Genomic DNA, 7627 nt, shown 5'->3' with positions numbered 1-7627 from the left:
CAGGTGGCCCGGTTGGCCGCAGCGGATGCAGTGCGTCGATCGATCCGTCGCGCTCTTGCACTGGTGCCGCAGGTGTCCGTGCTCCAGGCATTTGAAGCACCGTAGCTGGCCCCGCGTCAGGGGTGTCAGTTTCGTCGCCAAGCATGAGGTGTGCAGCACTCGTACTAGCTGTTGGTGCATCAACTCCGCCGCCTTGAGTGTCATCCGAACGTACGCCGTCTGCGTACCGTTCCACGCCTTCACTAGGTGCACAGCGGATTCGCTCACCGACTCCGAACTGGTGGTCGTCACCGCCTTCGCCACATCCAATGCCACCGCTAAAGGGTCCACCTCATCAAGGCGGACCTCCACCGTTTCTGTCACCAGGCGGATGGTGGCCGGAGCTGCAGACTGTGCAAAGACCTCCTGCACTCGTTGCAGGATTGCTTCAGCATTGGCGCCGTCCTCCAAGTTCATGACCAGCCGGTCCCGCGTCGTTCGTCGTCCCACTCCAAGCTTGGCCTGGTCTTCGGCCAACGACGGAGCGCTGCGTATCAGCTGATACGCGTCGGTCCAAGACTGACCCTCGCCTGGGGCAACCTCGATGGCGTCCAGCTTCTTCTTCGCCGAATGCTTCGCCGCCGCAGATTGTGGTCGCGGCTTGGCCAGCTGCTGCTGTTGTTGTTGCTGCTGCGACTTCTGCGGTGCTTTACGAGGCCCCACCACTGTCCAAGAACCGCCCTGGGAAGCCTGCGTGCCGGATGTCTCGGCCGCCACGTTAGCATACGTCATCCGCTGCTGCTGCTGTTGTTGTTGCTGCTGTTGCCGTTGCTGCAGGGAGCTCTGCGATGTCGCCTGCTTCGACGGAGGCCGTTGCTGTTGCTGTTTCTGCTGCCTCTGAGGCTGCTGCTGCGCAACAGCTGGCTGCGCCTGCTGCTGCGGTTGCAGAGCTTGGTTACCGCCGCAACCAAGCATCTGTGCCAGCAACTCCTGGTGGCACGCAGTCTCCTTTGCCAGCTCGCCTCTGAGACGCTGCGTCTCTTCATACCACTGGCGGGCCTGGTCCTTATTCCACTGCAGCTCCTGGTGGAATTTCTCTTGCGCCAGCTTAAATTCTTCGCGGGCCAGCTTCCGCTCCTCCCGGGCCATATCTTCGTTGGCCACGGTACGCTGTCGCAGCATCACCAGCTCTTGCTGCAGCTCCTTCACCATGGCCCGAAGCTGCTCATTGGCGAGGGACATTTCCCCGAGCACCTTTCGCAGTTCGACCATGTCCGGGTTCACCGACTTTGAGGCCAACGCCGAGGCTCTGGTGAGAATGACCTTCGGCTCTACCGCCGAAAGGGATCGCCCCGGCCTTTCCTCTGTCGATTCCGACCGAGGACGCGATGTACGAGTTGTCGCCATTTTAGAGACCCAAGCAGGTCTTAGTGGTCAGGGGGGGGTTTCCCTGCTTGCAAACGCCTTTCCGAATTTTTGCAGTCGTTCCCAGATTTTTCCCGGCAATTTCCCGCAAAAATCGGGAATTCGAGCAGTTTCGAGCTCGATAAAAAACTGTCCGAATCGAGCAGATTCGAGCTGCCGATGACCCCCCACAGCTTCCCAGAATTTTCTGCGTCTTTTTTGGTTTCGAGCAGTTTTCGAGCAGAAACCGTCAATTTGAAAAATTGTCTGTTGGGGACTGCTCGCCTATCAATATTTGTCTGTTGGGTCGTCCCGGGTTGTCACAAAAATGTCAAAAATTATTTTCGCGATTTTCACTATTTTTATGCACGGATCGTATTAAATGCACTAAAACTAGCACAACAGTGCAAACCGCAGCCAAATCGGACCAAAACTCGCGAAGTTATTAACGTTTTTGTATATACAACTGTCACTTCCAGAACACGTGCCGCAGCGGTAGCACCATGCGCGTTTTTGCCGTCACTGTTTTTTCCCAATTCTGCACCGATTTTCTTCCGGTTTTCGGCTATTGGCCGATCGGGGACACAGAATCTATCATTTGCCACCTCATCCGGCCCGATTGGACCAGATTTTTGCGCAAACTCACAACACGCACGCACTATTGTTGTTGTTGTTGTTCCAAATGTATGCACAAATTTGCCACTCCGTATTTTCGCTAAAATTCGCCGGCAAACACTGTTTATAGGTTGAAAACACTTCACTGGCGTCTATTTATGCGTTTTAAACGCAAACCGCGTTGATTTTCACCAATTTAGCACGGTTTTATGGCCAAAATTGTTCCCCATACAAAATGTATGGGGCAATGTTTTTCACTTTTTTGGCCCACTAATGCACCGATTTTCGTCCGGTTTTCATTAAAGTCACTCTAAACACCCTCTTATGGACTGATTATGAACAAATTCGAGACTTTCCGAGGTAATTTAACGCCACAATTTTTAACTCACTCAGGAGCAAAATACACCACGTCCGAACAGCTCGACTGCTCGAATGTCACACAGGGATAACTGGCTTGTGGCCGCCAAGCGTTCATAGCGACGTGGCTTTTTGATCCTTCGATGTCGGCTCTTCCTATCATTGTGAAGCAAAATTCACCAAGCGTAGGATTGTTCACCCTTTCAAGGGAACGTGAGCTGGGTTTAGACCGTCGTGAGACAGGTTAGTTTTACCCTACTGGTGTGTGCTGTTTGCCGCTATCTTAACGGAATTCCTGTGCAGTACGAGAGGAACCACAGGTACGGACCACTGGCTCAATACTAGTTCGACCGGACTTTGGTATGACGCTACGTCCGCTGGATTATGCCTGAACGCCTCTAAGGTCGTATCCAATCCGAGCTGATAGCGCTTCTCAAACCCATTAGGTGATCGGAAGCTAGCGGGCTTAACAACCCTCCGAGATCCGTCGGTGCTGCCCCGCGCACACTGACGTCTCATCCCCGCTATAGCACTAGACTGAGCCGCAACGGGCGGGAGCACGCTGCACGTGGAAGTACCTTACCACAGGGAACCCTGGTGGCTGTGTTTCCGTCGACCGTGGATACAACTAGTTTCGACACCTTCGACCGCCCGCAAACGACGGGACTACAGGCTGGGAGCTGCGAGTTGTAGAGATGCGTTCGCATCGATCCTCTCAGGCGACCCATGCTTGCTGGTGCTCGCGTTCACTTTGGGAATGGAGTGTTCGCGAGAGTGATTGTTGTGTTGTGTGTGTACAGTTGGTGCTTGCGTGCACTCCCATAGTGGAGTGTTCGCGAGCTTAAAACGCTAAGTCCCGATTAATACTCTCCTCGCAACATTATGTGCGTGGCTCCACGCCAAGTGGGATTAGCGGTGCGAAACGCGATTGGTAAAGTCGATGGTGATGTGCGTACCAACAGGCGATTTGTTAAGTCAAATGCGAACTGTGGTGCAACAGGCAATGTGTGTTTATTATCAGGTGTTGTTGGAAGTCAATACGATTTGACTTTCAAAAATTTTTCTAAGTCCCGATTTTTTTTCTCGTCGAGTAACTACAATGCACTATTTCTATCGCAGCGGACTTGCGGTTCATGGCCTTAATGATCGCGAACGAACACGTATTCGCAAAAAAATTTTTGTATGAAAAAGTCACCACTCGGGTACCTCCATACAAAAGTACCAAGTTCGGGTCGAGTGGTCGATGGACGTCGAAGGTGAAAATTTTTCATCATCGAAAATTTTTTCCAAAGTTGAAGCAAATGGGCCCTAGAGTATGAAAAGTGAAACCACGGATCGATTTGAGAAATAAAAATTTTTGTATGAGAAAGTCACCACTTGGGTACCTCCATACAAAAGTACCAAGTTCGGGTCGAGTGGTCGATGGACGTCGAAGGTGAAAATTTTTCATCATCGAAAATTTTTTCCAAAGTTGAAGCAAATGGGCCCTAGAGTATGAAAAGTGAAACCACGGATCGATTTGAGAAATAAAAATTTTTTGTATGGGAGGGCCCCTGCTAGAACATTTTTCCCAAGTGCGACCATTTTACCCAGTGAGTCAAAAAAAAATTTTTTTCACGGTGACTCAAAACTTCAATATTAGACTTCCCTGAGTATGAAAAGTGAAACGAAAATCATTTTTGAGAAGAAAAAATTTTTGTATGGGAGGGCCCCTGCTAGAACATTTTTCCCAAGTGCGTCGATTTTGGGTCGCCGACACAAGCTCGGGTCAAAAAAATTTTTTTTTCACGGTGACTCAAAACATCAATTTTAGACTCCCCTGAGTATGAAAAGTGAAACGAAAATCATTTTTGAGAAGAAAAAATTTTTGTATGGGAGGGCCCCTGCTAGAACATTTTTCCCAAGTGCGTCGATTTTGGGTCGCCGACACAAGCTCGGGTCAAAAAAATTTTTTTTTCACGGTGACTCAAAACATCAATTTTAGACTCCCCTGAGTATGAAAAGTGAAACGAAAATCATTTTTGAGAAGAAAAAATTTTTGTATGGGAGGGCCCCTGCTAGAACATTTTTACCAAGTGCGTCGATTTTGGGTCGCCGACACAAGCTCGGGTCAAAAAAATTTTTTTTTCACGGTGACTCAAAACATCAATTTTAGACTCCCCTGAGTATGAAAAGTGAAACGAAAATCATTTTTGAGAAGAAAAAATTTTTGTATGGGAGGGCCCCTGCTAGAACATATTTCCCAAGTGCGTCGATTTTGGGTCGCCGACACAAGCTCGGGTCAAAAAAATTTTTTTTTCACGGTGACTCAAAACATCAGTTTTAGACTCCCCTGAGTATGAAAAGTGAAACGAAAATCATTTTTGAGAAGAAAAAATTTTTGTATGGGAGGGCCCCTGCTAGAACATATTTCCCAAGTGCGTCGATTTTGGGTCGCCGACACAAGCTCGGGTCAAAAAAATTTTTTTTTCACGGTGACTCAAAACATCAATTTTAGACTCCCCTGAGTATGAAAAGTGAAACGAAAATCATTTTTGAGAAGAAAAAATTTTTGTATGGGAGGGCCCCTGCTAGAACATTTTTCCCAAGTGCGTCGATTTTGGGTCGCCGACACAAGCTCGGGTCAAAAAAATTTTTTTTTCACGGTGACTCAAAACATCAATTTTAGACTCCCCTGAGTATGAAAAGTGAAACGAAAATCATTTTTGAGAAGAAAAAATTTTTGTATGGGAGGGCCCCTGCTAGAACATTTTTCCCAAGTGCGTCGATTTTGGGTCGCCGACACAAGCTCGGGTCAAAAAAATTTTTTTTTCACGGTGACTCAAAACATCAATTTTAGACTCCCCTGAGTATGAAAAGTGAAACGAAAATCATTTTTGAGAAGAAAAAATTTTTGTATGGGAGGGCCCCTGCTAGAACATTTTTACCAAGTGCGTCGATTTTGGGTCGCCGACACAAGCTCGGGTCAAAAAAATTTTTTTTTCACGGTGACTCAAAACATCAATTTTAGACTCCCCTGAGTATGAAAAGTGAAACGAAAATCATTTTTGAGAAGAAAAAATTTTTGTATGGGAGGGCCCCTGCTAGAACATATTTCCCAAGTGCGTCGATTTTGGGTCGCCGACACAAGCTCGGGTCAAAAAAATTTTTTTTTCACGGTGACTCAAAACATCAATTTTAGACTCCCCTGAGTATGAAAAGTGAAACGAAAATCATTTTTGAGAAGAAAAAAATTTTGTATGGGAGGGCCCCTGCTAGAACATTTTTCCCAAGTGAGTCGATTTTTGGGTCGCGACACAAGCTCGGGTCAAAAAAAAAATTTTTTTCATGGTGACTCAAAACATCAATTTTAGACTCCCCTGAGTATGAAAAGTGAAACGAAAATCATTTTTGAGAAGAAAAAAATTTGTATGGGAGGGCCCCTGCTAGAACATTTTTCCCAAGTAAATTCGATTTTACCCGGTGAGTCAAAAAATTTTGATAAAAATATTTTTCCAAAATCGTGTTCATTGCCTATTATAAGGGACCAGGTCAGCTCACACGCATTTTTGGAGACCATATGGAAAGTGCGTCTGGGATTGCGGAAATTAAGTTTAGAGTGTTAAATGATGGTTTCGCAATCCCGAAAGGCTCAAAATCCACCCTAAGGTTCCCCGGGTGAAATGTGGTTTCCAAGGTGTGAGCACTATCGGTGATAGAGTTGGAATGTGATTTCCAGAGCGCAGGGCGACTGGGCTAGAGCGAAAATCATAGACAAAGGTAAGTATTGGACTGAACGACTCGAAGCAAACGAAAATCATAGACAAGGGTAATGGACTGAACGACTCGAAGCAAACGAAAATCACATACAAGAGTAATGGACTGAACGAATCGAAGCAAACGAAAACCGCAAACAAGGGTAATGGACTGAACGAATCGAAGCAAACGAAAACCACAGACAAGAGTAATAGAGTGAACGAATCGAAGCAAACGAAAACCAAAGACAAGAGTAATAGAGTGAACGAATCGAAGCAAACGAAAACCACAGACAAGAGTAATGGAGTGAACGAATCGAAGCAAACGAAAGTCATGGACAAGAGTACTGAAAATCGGACCAAACCTCTAGAAGCACACGAAAATCATGGACAAGAGTACTCAAAAACACGGACCAAACCTATCGAAGCACACGAAAACCATGAACACAGGGATAACTGAGAACGAACCTACCTATCAGAGCATGTGAAAGCATGGACAAGAGTACTGAAAATCGGACCAAACCTCTAGAAGCACACGAAAATCATGGACAAGAGTACTCAAAAACACGGACCAAACCTATCGAAGCACACGAAAACCATGAACACAGGGATAACTGAGAACGAACCTACCTATCAGAGCATGTGAAAGCATGGACAAGAGTACTGAAAATCGGACCAAACCTCTAGAAGCACACGAAAATCATGGACAAGAGTACTCAAAAACACGGACCAAACCTCTCGAAGCACACGAAAACCATAAACACAGGGATAACTGAGAACGAACCTACCTATCAGAGCATGTGAAAGCATGGACAAGAGTACTGAAAATCGGACCAAACCTCTAGAAGCACACGAAAATCATGGACAAGAGTACTCAAAAACACGGACCAAACCTATGGAAGCACACGAAAACCATGAACACAGGGATAACTGAGAACGAACCTACCTATCAGAGCATGTGAAAGCATGGACAAGAGTACTGAAAATCGGACCAAACCTCTAGAAGCAAACGAAAATCATGGACAAGAGTACTCAAAAACACGGACCAAACCTATCGAAGCACACGAAAACCATGAACACAGGGATAACTGAGAACGAACCTACCTATCAGAGCATGTGAAAGCATGGACAAGAGTACTGAAAATCGGACCAAACCTCAAGAAGCACACGAAAATCATGGACAAGAGTACTCAAAAACACGGACCAAACCTATCGAAGCTCACGAAAACCATGAACACAGGGATAACTGAAAACGAACCGAACCTCTCGTAGCAAACGAAAAACATGGACAAAATTATTCGAAACGAACCGAAGCTCGATGCGAAAAACATGGAAAAGCAAGCCCGTAAGTCGCACTATCAAGCCCATAAGTCGCACTATCAAGCCCATAAGTCGCACTATCAAGCCCGTTAGTCGCACTATCAAGCCCATAGGTCGCACTATCAAGCCCGTTGGTCGCACTATCAAAGCCCGTTAGTCGCACTATCAGGCCCTTAAGTCGCACTATCAGGCCCGTAAGTCGCACCAAAAAGCCCGTA

This window comes from Anopheles moucheti (assembly GCF_943734755.1).
Source record: "Anopheles moucheti chromosome X unlocalized genomic scaffold, idAnoMoucSN_F20_07 X_unloc_2, whole genome shotgun sequence".
Lineage (NCBI taxonomy): Eukaryota > Metazoa > Arthropoda > Insecta > Diptera > Culicidae > Anopheles > Anopheles moucheti.
This window is presented reverse-complemented; position numbering follows the sequence as displayed.